At 33.4% G+C, this 12,439-nt stretch overlaps 1 long non-coding RNA gene across 1 annotated transcript; it reads left to right on the top strand.

The window, feature by feature from the left end:
• The first annotated feature begins 1,051 nt into the window (after window positions 1-1,051).
• LOC110263914 (uncharacterized) lies at window positions 1,052-7,352 on the top strand. The gene is made up of 5 exons (XR_015885990.1): window positions 1,052-1,302; window positions 5,308-5,654; window positions 6,050-6,557; window positions 6,649-6,756; window positions 6,842-7,352. It is a non-coding gene; the product is annotated as an uncharacterized LOC110263914 (long non-coding RNA).
• Window positions 7,353-12,439: the final 5,087 nt, after the last annotated feature.

Genomic DNA, 12,439 nt, shown 5'->3' with positions numbered 1-12,439 from the left:
CTTAGAACAACTCAATAAAGTGTTTTTTACCTTTTTTTTTTAACATACTACCTTTTATATTTATGGTAATTGAAGGAATTTGAAATTAAAATTTACATGGAAAATAATATATGATTTAGGGAGAAATATTACATTGAAGATAATGTGTCAAATATGCAATGTGTTTTTTTTAATGTTATTATGCTTAATGATGTAATATTTTAAAGTCTATTATTATTAATATGTAATCTTTTTTTAATATGGTATATAATTATTAATTATGTAATTTTAATTTTTATGTTAGTTAATTTTACTCAATCTAATTAAAATTAAATTGAGACTAAATATTAGAGTGAAAAATATATATTTAATTTCAAATTATTATTTAGAATAAAATATTAAATTAGTCTCTTATATTTGGGCGTAATTCTGTTTGAGTCTTTAAAATTTAAAATGTCCTATTTGAATTCAAAAAATTTTTATTTAGTTTTAATGTACTCTCACTGTGAGGTCAAAGTTAAATAATTAACGAAATGTCTTACATGACAGTAATACAAGAATAAGGTGGATAATTTAAATAACAAGTGCAAGCTTCAGATGTATAAAATTAACTATAGATGCATCAACATATTATAAAACCAAAGAGAATGATTAATAAATATATTGATGCATTTACAGTTGATTTTATACCTCTGAAATTTATATTTGTTTTTCAAATTATCGACCTTATTCTTGCACTGCTATTATGTGGAACATTCTATTAATTATTTAATTTTGACCTCACGGTATACGTTGAAGTTAAATGAAATCTTTTTGGATTCAAATAGGGCACTTTAAATCTTAAAAACAAAAATAAAATTGCATCCAAATATAAAACACTAATTTAGTATTTACCCTATTATTTATGATATATAGTCTTTCAAATGTTGAAATGAAATTTTGTAGAATTCAAAATAAAAAATATTTTATAATATTGGGCCAAAGTGGTGTAACCCCCCAAAAAATTACCCATAAGGTGTGTATTACGCCGCTGTGAGAGGCAGCAACCGCAACTCATCAACGTTATTCGCAGAAAAATGACAATAACGCTTTGTTCTGCATGACTGACACGTACACACTCTCTCTCCCACTCAAAATTAACCTGAAACTAACTCCATCTTTCCCCATTTCTTATGAAACTAGCTCCATCTTTCATCATTTCTTCTTCTGTTTCCCTTCTCTTGAAATATCACACTCACAAAATTGAAATCTCTCACCCTATAACTACAAAGAACAAAACGGCAGAGAGATTAACTCACAAACTCAACCACTAAATACACACAAGTAAGTGTTTTATTGTTGTTTATTGTTTTTACTAGTTCGTTATTGTAATTATTTAATTTTTTAAAGCTAAAACTAGTAAAAAACACTTTATAATTAGTATTTATTTTAAGAAACCTTTTTATTTTACATAAAATATTAGAAGCTTTAATTATTATTAAATTATATTTTTAGTTATTTTAGTTTTATTTGAAATATTTAATAATAAAATTGAATTATTATTAATTTTTAGTACATATTTTTAGGATTTTGCCTGGTATTTTAATTATTTTTTAAAAAACAGAATTATTATTATTAATGCTTAGGATATATTTTTAGTAAATTCTCTTTTATTTTAATATTTAGTTAAAAAATAGTATTATTAATGATTAGCATATGTTGTTAACTAAGTTTAGTTTTACCTTAAATATTTGTTAAAAAATAATCTTATTATTAATTGTTATTGTTAATAACAATTAGTGTATATTTTTAGTAATTTTAGTTTTATTTTACATATTTATTAGAAAAAAACAGAATTATTATTAATTTTCAGCATATGTTTTTAAACATTGATTATAAAAAATTAATTACTAGTAAATAGAAAAGAGATATCATTAATTGTTTGTATATATTTTTTATTGTAGAGTTTAGAAAAGATAAAGACGGAAAAATGTGATATCTTACGTGTTGAAAATTACATTATAGAATATCTTCGATATCTTATATATGTAAGTAATTTTTGTGTTTTACTATAGTGGTTAATAATTAATAATTAATTTAATAATTATCAATTATTAGAATTTGTAGTAATTTAATAATTATTAATTATAGTTGTTACTAAATTGAGTAGCTAGTAATTAATATGAATATTAATATATATTATTAGTTATAATAGTTATTGATTGGTTATAGTTATTAATTGTTAATTATGATTTTTGTTTTTGGAGTACAATAAGAATAATAATTTAGATTACTAGTAAATATCACATAATGTTGCTTTTTGATACTATATTATTCAGTGATAAATCTAGAATCACCATGCACTAGAAGTATTTATCGTTATTTAGTCAGTTTTCTGAGATTAAGAAGTTTAGTTGGGGTTTTGCATGTCTTGTACACATGTATCGATTATTATGTATGGCATCAAGGTATGATTGCAAGGATATGTGGTCCTCCGACATTGCCCTTTGTGTGCACCTAGATACGGATGCCGTCAATAGCGTCGCTGAGTAGCAACAGATTTACCGGCGGTGAAAGACGTCGAATTCATTAGGTTAAATTACTATCAGCGGATTTACGTTTTTGACGATAAATTTGTCGGTAATAATTGGAAAAAAATAGGCGCGTAATTTAGTATCGATTTACTGTCAGATCTATTTGGTGAAAACACCGTGTTTTGGCGACCAGCAACGTTCGGTAAATTCAATGATAATTTTGCCCTAATTTCGAAGCGCAAACACTCTCCCCCTTCATTTTGAATTCGTCTCTCTCTCTCTCTCTCTTTCTATCATTCTTCTCCCACTCTCTCTCTAACCCACTCCCTCCCCGCCGCTTTGGCAGCCCTGCCGCCGCCGCCGCCTCTCTCTCTCTCTCTCTCTCTCCTTTCTTCTTCCAAACACACTCTCTCTGACCCCTACCCACCCTGTCGCTCTGTTAGTCCGGCCGCATGTCAGCCTCGCCACCACATCCTCTCCGGCAGCCCTTCTCCCTTTCATCGCCATCCAGTTCTACCAGTCGCCACTAACAGCACTGGTCACCACCAACATTCTCCCTTCCACATCTGTGTTTGCATTCTCTGGTAAATAAATTTCTGTTTTTGTTTTCATTAAATTTAGGTTTTAGTTGTTAATTAGTATTATGATTTAGTTAGAAATAATTTTTCTATTTAGTGAATTTACGTGGTTAAGATAGGATTAGATTAGGTTAATAGACTTTTATTAGTTCTAATGTTGTAATGATGTGATATTATTGTTGTTGTGCTGTTGGTTTTGAATTGAAATTAAATTTAGTAAATTAGTGATGCTCAAGCTTGAATGCATATATTTCACATAGTTCAAGTTATTTTGTTCAAATAGGCATATTGCTAAATATTTGTGAAGTTGGTTAAACTTACTTTTATAGGGTCAACTTTTGGTTAGACCAATTTTATCTGTGTAATTAAATAATTAATTTTCTATCATTCTAGTAGTTCTTTATTTTATGCATAGTGAGTGCAATTAATTATATCATATTTTCCAAGGTTCTAAGAATCGGACCGGTCATTGAACCGATCAACTGACTGGTTCAATAGTTCACTGGTTTGACTGGAGTCGAACCGTGGTTAAACCGGTTTAATTAAATATACAGTGAAATTATAAAAAAAATTCAATATACAAATCACAACATTGAATATAGCATTAAAAAAATCCAGAACCACAGAATCTAGAATCCAAAATATTCTATACAATATTCAAAATAAATAAAAAAAACTCAAGCAGATTTTGAGTGAACATCGGATTGCAAAAGAGCCTTTTGTACTTTCTGTAACAAACAAACCACACAAGCAACAATCAGCATCCATTGAAAACAAGATCATTCATTCATAACAAAATTCTATTATAGGGTTTGGACCAACAATGGGCCTGAACACACACTTTATCAATTGACATAGAAAATTATCTACCCTAGTACAAAGTATAGCAATGCTATTGCACACTAAACAAATTGAAAATTTATGTAAAACGCAAATCAAAACTCCAAATTTCTTGTACAGCATTATGTTGTTGCTAATCATTTTGTGACTGTTCCATCTAAATTGAACATAGCAGAATTGAAAACAGAACGAAATAGAAGAATAGAGCAGAGCAAAATTTTCAAATTCAACATACATCAAATTAATTCTCATATTCAACATACAACAAATTTATTTAACATTTCATTAATCATATAAAAATTGATATATTGAAGAAGAACAGAATTTAGGAATAAAAATAGAATATGAACTCAAGAAGTCAAGAACAGAAGCCCAGAATGAAAAATGAACAGAAGAACAGAAGCCAGAAACAAAATAAAAAAAGTACAAGAATATGAACAGAAGATCAGAAGTCTGGAACAAAAAATGAAAACAGCAAAAAGCCAAGAATAGAAGAAAGAGCCAGAAACCAGAACTTACCACAAGATGAAGTAGAGAACAGAAGGCCAGAAGCTCGAGCCTCGAAATAGAGAACAGAATCGTGAGCGACGACCCGCGGCAGTGAGCGACGACCCGTGGCGGTGGGCGACGACACGCGGCGGTGGGCGATTACCTGCAACGGTGACAGACTACCTGCGACAGTGACCCTCGATTCACGGTGTCGGTTCTCCTTCGTATGTAGAAGCTCCAGCCTCGAAGAGCTTAGGGTTGGGGCTTTGGGAGTGGGAGTGTTCTTGCCTTCTTGGAAGAGTTTAATTGATTAGTGATTAGGGATTTACGGTTAGCTGCAATGCGTTCTTCACTCTTCAGCGTTCTTTCTTTTTTTAAAAAAAAAAAACCAAACGACGCCGTTTTCATTGCTTGGGCGGAAAACCGATACTTGAAAAAATCAGACCGGTTCGCCCGGTTTGTCGGTTAACCATTGGTTCGGCCGGTTTTCTGACCGGTTTTTGGCAGCACAATTTTGTAGGTGGATCGGACCGGTTAGGTGACCGGTTTCTGGTTAACCCGGTTAAACCGGCCGATCCGGTCTGATTTTCAGAACAATGATATTTTCAATATGTTTTAAGAGTGAAATGACAGTAAATTAAAAAAATTCAAATATGAGATAATTTTAAATGACTTATGAATGACTTTTTATTTGCATATGGACAAAATTATATATGTAGTAATATATATTGCTAAATATTTTTGAAGTTGGAATATGTACTTACCTCTTTATTTTATTTGATTTCAACGGATAATGTATTTTTTAAACTAAGTTTAACGTAATTTATTTTGATTAAGCATTTTGAATGATGTTGTGAATATGTTTAGCATATTTTTAATTGGTATGCTCTTTGCAAACATGACGACAGGTAGAGGTGTTGTGGATCAGCCTAGTGGTCGTGGTCGTGGTAGAGAGAGGTTTCTGCCGGTACCCCTAGAAATTCTGGATCCTCTCCCTCTAATCTGACTACCCCGGTGACGTTATAGGTTGTGGGTGCATCGAAACAGCCGTTCATCATGGTGCCTAATCCTAACTACGTCCTTGCGTCAACAGCGATAGTGCTGCCTCCATCCGTTCAATAGCCCACTGTCTCGGCAACGCTACCTTCAGCGACAGACACCCGGCACCAGAATCCTCTCACGGAAGCCAACCATATAATGCCCATCCACCACCATCCATCGTACGGATGACGATTTGGCCTGATGATACAACGACGTAAGTACTACTTTAATTCTTTTATATGCTAAGAGTGTATGATAATTCGTGATTAGTGGTTCTTGATTATTGATTCTAGTTTTAGAGATTTAGGGTTGTAGGTTTGAACTACTGAAAGTATTTGATATATCCTAATTATTGATTATTGATTATAGTTTAGTGGATTTATGGATGTTGCTTCTTGATTATTGATTGTTGTTCATTGATTGTTAACAATTGGTGTTACTTAAGTTAATTGTTGATGGATAGAGTTTGTGTCGCATTCCAATTATAGATGAAGCTCTGCCTAAATTTCTAAGAAAATCTCTATATATTCTGGTTATTTGCTTCTGGTTATTTGCTTCTGAAGTTTTAATTTATATTGACATATTAGTTTGTTTGTGAATTGTTGATAGATTTGTGCCAAACAACAATGCATGTACTTAGGAGATGACCAACGTCATCAAACTGATGTACGACCATCCATGGCCGAGCTACAAGAAGATTCCCTCTGAGACCAAAGAGCGATGATTTCAAAAGTGGGGGGGGGGGTAAAACTTAATATAGTCAAACCTTATTATCTAGTTTATATCTTCTATTTTGTTTAATACGATATATTTTGATTAACTAATTTTAAAGTTTCTTTGTGCAGGTGAACTTTATATGGGACAAGGAGCATGATGCCTTCATCAGGAAGATATACGACTATCAAATGGGTAGGCAACTGCAACATATTCTAAAGGTTGAACGTGGTCACTTCTTGGCTTCGCCCAGAAATCAAGAAGGCTCTGTACGTTCACTAGGAGAATGATAAAGAGTTTAGGTATTGGCATCTCACAAACAAAGCTAACAAGGCATTGGCCAGGTCGTCTAAGTATACCGGCGGCTCAACAACCTTCATGAATACTAAAACCAGGCTGGCATGTAGCTTCTCTAATTTTGTTATTAACTTAGTTATATTCTAACATATCATTAGTAAGCATCCTAACATATTGTTTCAATACAACATGTATAGTCGAAGTCGTTTGATCGCAATGCGATATTGGCGGAGACCTTTAAGTACACCCACACTTTGAAGGAGAACAAAGAGAGATTTTCTAATCAGCTATCTGTAGATCATTATGTGAGTAAACATCTAATCTTGTGATATAAAATTTTTAATTAACTGTATAGCTGTCGTCCTAATTATAATAACATGGGTTACACAGGAGTCCGACACACAGAGACTGGAGGCCACAACTCAGCAAACTCAGCAAAGTGGGAAGGACACCAGTGGCTCTGTTGCTTCAGTCGTCAATCCCGATGCAATTTGGCGAAAGCGAGACCGCCTCAGGGCCGTACAAGAACCGCATATATAGGATGGGGTCATTCTTCGCCAGTAGTCTCCGCACCTCCACATTGAGGCCATCGTCTGCCTCTGCCACTAGTCGATCCCGAGGAAGGCATTGATTTGAGGCTGCAGGTGCAGGAGCTCACTCGGAACCTTTATGAACAGGCTCGGGAGCTGAACGAGACTCGAGAGAGGTATCAAGAGATCCTCACACATGTGATGGGCACAAATGAGCTCATCTTGGAGTGGAGGGAAAAGCTAGAGCGGCTTCAGCGAATGGAGCAACAGATGGCAGTGTACGAGGCTCAGATGCATGCCAGTGGCAGTAGGACCACGGAAATGACAACGATGACTATCAGGATCTTTATTGATCAGGGCTTTGTTTTACTGTTTCATTGCATTTGATTTATTTGATTTTTAATTTATTTGAATATTTGATATTTAATATTTAATATTATATAATTAGTTTCTATTATTTATAATTTGACTACTAATTGTGTGAAAAATAAATTTAAATAAAAATTAAAATTTAAAAGAAAAAAATTTTAAAAAATTGCTTAACAATATTTTTAAAAACAATTGACATTACCGTCGGATTTACCGAGGGCATATCCGATGGTAATAGTGTGGAAAACAGGATATTGTGGCACCGTCACCGTCGAAAAAATTTGCCGGTAACCAAATGGCTTTTTGGTCAGATAATCCATTACAGAATCCGACGGTAATTACCGTCAGACGAAAAAATCCGATGGTAACTGGTTACTGGCGATGTTTATACCGTTAGATTCCTTCCGACAATAAATCCATCAGTAATTAACTTATCATTGGATTTTATTTATTTTTTCGACGATAATTCCGATAGTGTCCAGTGTTTTTCTTGTAGTGGGTTGAGTTTTATGTTTATATCCATTGATTAGGATTGGTATTCATATTGTTGTATATTGATTAGGATTGTATATGATTTTGCCATCTCTTGATTAGGATTGGCTTTCATTTTGTTGTGTATTGATTATAAGACTATATTTTTTTTTGTTGTTATCATGTAGGTGTAACAGATGACAACCGACTCACAATAAGGGTTATGACCTTATAGTTGACACGACCCATAAAAGTCGATTTAGATGGATCCCATCATATATCAAGAAAAGAGTCAAAAGAGGATTTCCAAAGTGGCTCAAAATGTGAAGAAAAGTATCTTTAAATGATTTATTATAGAGTTTAGTTAGTAGACTTGTGCAATGTAATTTTTTACGTGTTGTGTTGTTTTATAGATGACTATGTATCAATCTTCACTCTATGCACAATGTGAACTTTGAAATTAATTTTAATAAAGTCACAATAACATTATTCAATACATCCAAAACAATTGAACTACAACTGAATATAAGACTAAATAAAGTGTTGGATATAAATAAAATGGAAAACTCCCCTAATATGAGAATTACGAATTTGGAGCCGAGCCACCAGCACTAGATCTGGAACGGTACGGACAACTACTCGGCTATGACCCTCACCTCTATAAAGCCTACAATGCTTAGGACAACGGGATCATGCATATCCATCTCATTCCAGAAGAAAGACTTTTTAGGATAACCATTGGTCACTCGCTTGAGGTGGAATTGGGTACTAGTCTTGGTCCTTGATGTGCATGCCTTGTTGTTGGGTTTCCTAATGGTCTAAATTCTGTACACAATTTGGATCTCTCCCATCGTATATACCTCGTGTACATACTATTTCCAATCAAGGCGTTGGTTCGCACAATAGACAAAGACATGGTGACAAGGAACTTGATCCACCTGCTTACCATAATCAGAATGCCAAAGACATAAATTCGTTGCAAACTCCACACTGCTGGGCATCTTGCGCACTTCAAAGATCTCATTTTGCTTGTTAAACAAGTTAACTTGGATGTTTCATGCTACGCGCTGATTTGACTGAATTTTCTTGATTGCATATTCAGATAATATATGCCCTGCACTTATACGAGCCTCGGCTTTAGCCCTCTTCTGTGAAAACAACACATATAGCTTGTAAAAGATTTCCTTTACAAGGGTTGTGATGGGAAGATTGCATGTCCCTTTCAATACTCTGTTAATGGATTCTACTAGATTGGTGGTTATATTGTCTTAGCAATGTCCATCATCATATGCCAAAACATACTATGACTTAAGAATATTGTCGAGTCACTACTTGTAAGACTCGTCTCGCTCACTTAAAGATTTTTTGTTAATATATTTATAAATTTAATTTTCATATACTTTCAGTGTAAAAAAATATTATACACCAATCTGAGTTATGTGTATATGAAAAATTAGCCATATATATACATATTCAAATATAAAATATACATTAAAAATGAGTCAAACAATATATGTATTTTCTACATACAAATATATATATATATAGTGATTGATTTTTAATATGCACTAATAATATTTTGTTATTGTATGTAAAAAATTAATCATGTATTATCACATCGGTGTTTTGCTTGACTTTTTGTTCGATCTTGACACAATGTGCCAATTAAATTTGTATTAACGATTTTAATTTGGGGAGCAGATACAACTCCTTTGAAATGAGAGCTTGACTCTAGACTTATTGACTTAATGCCGAAATTAATCTTGCAAGTAGTGAAAAAGTAACGAAATTCTTGTAGTATTAACAATAGATTAATAAAAACAAAGGTTTAACATGAATTGAATACAAAAAATTAGATTAAACAAAAAAATGGAATTAAAAGAAATGAATGGAAAACGTTAGAAGTGGTAGCAGAAAGAAGAAATGAAGAATGAAATTGGAAAAATGAAATAAAATTGAAAGGAACTAAAATGGAAAGAAAATACTTAAACAAAAGAAATAAACAAAATAAATCGACTTTTAATACTCATATGCACTTGCATTTTATGAACTTTTATTGCATCAATGTGACTGAGAATTTTGTAATTTGTGTAATTTTATGGGATTGAATGAAAACCCCTCTTCAATTCTTTTCTTCTTCTATTTATAGAGAAATTTCTTGGTTTGTGAGAGCTCTTTTTATAGTAAGATCACTCACGTCCTTTTTTTTTCTCTTCAAAGACATACCCTATGTTCTACTTCAATATTGTGGGTCAACTAATACACTCCGCGTTCATGGCAGTTTATACATTAGGATTAGATTTGATTTTAAACGCATGTTAATTATGACTTTTTACACATCTCATATCCATCCTTTGTTTTTCTAGACATCTTGTAAAGTCATGGCATGTATATTTCATTAACCTCAAGTAACTTATGTCAAAATATGATGGCATTAGAATAGGTTGTTGATGAGTCCATATTTGATGGTATATTTTGATTCAATTTGGATGGATTCTAGCACATGAACTCACACTTAAGCACCAAAATAGCATATTTTTGTGTTTGATTCCTAATTTAAACTTAAATGTGAAAACATGCAATTTTTGTACTTAAATTGAGTAATTTTATTCCACTTTTATGCCATTCGATGCCGTGATATGTTTTGTGAGTGATTTCAGGTCATTTTGGCAAGATTGGCTAAACAAAAGTGGAAGAAAGCATGTACAAGGGAGAACACATGAAGAAAATAAGGAAAAGCACACACAGCAAGGTGTGCGTACGCACAAGACCGATTCAGCCAAGTGTGCGTGCGCACAAGCCAGCGTGCGTGCGCACAAGAGGAAATTTCTGCGCGTGCGTGCGCACAAGTACCCGTGCGTACGCATAGGAGCCAAAACAGCCAAGTGTGCGGACGCATACACCTGTGCATCCACACAGATCCTTGCACGTGGCTGCATTAATGAAACGCGTGGTGTACGTTTTCTGAGGGCTTTTGGCCCAAATTTTGGAGGCTTGAGGCTGAATTTGACGTGCTATATAAGAGGGATTCAACACATATCAAAGCAAGCTTTCATTAGGTTAGATTAGGTAGAAAATGCATTAGGAGCAGGAGTAGGAGTAGAGTAGAAAATGCTCTCTTAGGGTTTAATTTCTATTTCCGTTGTAGCATTTTATAGCAAGCTTTTCTTTGGATTTTGCTTCTTTAATTTGTAAGTACTCTCAATTTCCTCTTTAATTACATTGTCTTTACTTTCATTTCCTTTTGGTTCAAGTTACTTTGTTTATAATTGCAATTTTGAGTTTCTTGAAGTGTTGATTGATGAATTTAATGTTTCATACTTTCTTTATGTTTGTTTGGATGTTTATTGTGGGTATTATTGATAGTTGGTTATAGTTTGTTATTTTTCCTTGCAATTTTCCATGTTTTACTTTTATGCACACAAGGTGTTTGTGAAAATGCCAACTTTAGAATTTGAGTAGATTTTCCCACCTTGGCTTGTGGTTTGAGTTCCTAGGATACTAGAGTCATAATGTCCGACATTTAGTGATAATTCTTGGGTAGTTAGTTGACTCTTGTTTTCATTGACGCTAACTTTTTATCAACTAGTTTGGTAAGTTAGCTAGGACTTATGGATTAAGGTCAATTATGCTTGCTTGACTTACTCCTCGATGGTTGGGATTGACTAGGCGAGATTGACTCATCATAATTACCGTAGTTGTGGTTATGGCAATGATAGGATTCTTAAACTCTCATTCCCAAGCCAAGGCTCTTTATTGCATTTATAGCATTTTCACTAGTTTTGATCTTATCTTCTCTTTTACGTGCATTAATTCAAAATTTTGCTCATTGCTTAGTTCTTTCATTTTTTTAGTTCTTTTAATCTTTCATTTCTTGATTTCAAAAACCTTTTTGTCTACAACCAAAAGCGTAACACTTTCAATTGCATCCTAGGGAGAACGACCCGAGGTTGAAGTACTCTTGATCTCGGTTATTTGATTTGAATTTAAACATTTGATCTTGAGAGTTCATTGTCAGTTTAGACTATACTACCAACGAATTGATTCTTGTTTTGATTGATTCCAAACCATACGATAAATTCTCTTTATCAAATTTGGCGCCGTTGCCAGGGATGCAATTGAGTGCTATCTTTTGGTTGTTGTAAATATGTCCATAGTATAAATATATTCCTTTTTGGTTGTTTGGTTGCTTTTGTTAATAGTTAGGTTCTTTTTTTTTTTGTTTAATAATGTCTTTTGTTTTTATTTCCTACTTTCTCTATGAGCTATCACCCTTGTTGCTTGGAGCTTGGTTGTAAGTATTTCGTAGGGTATGATGAATTCAAATTGGGATTGCTTCATGGAGTGGGAGAACCAACTTAGGGAGGAACCAATTGCGTATGAGCAACACTCATGACAAACACCTCCGTCATACTACAACGAGCCAAATCCTCCCCTATGTGAATATCAAACCCAAGGATATGAAAGATACCCCCTACATGATCCCCAACCACCAAACCTTCAAGTACCGCACCCTCCACCTCCATGGAGTCAAGATACTTATACACCCTACCATCAACCATATGAACAACCACATCTTTATACACCACTTTAATACCCTCACCCACATGATACACCT

Source organism: Arachis ipaensis, chromosome B6, assembly GCF_059453495.1.
Source record: "Arachis ipaensis isolate K30076 ecotype BB chromosome B6, ASM5945349v1, whole genome shotgun sequence".
In the NCBI taxonomy this organism is placed as follows: Eukaryota; Viridiplantae; Streptophyta; class Magnoliopsida; order Fabales; family Fabaceae; genus Arachis; species Arachis ipaensis.
Note: the sequence above shows the minus strand (reverse complement) of the source record. Positions and strands in the feature narration are given on the sequence as shown.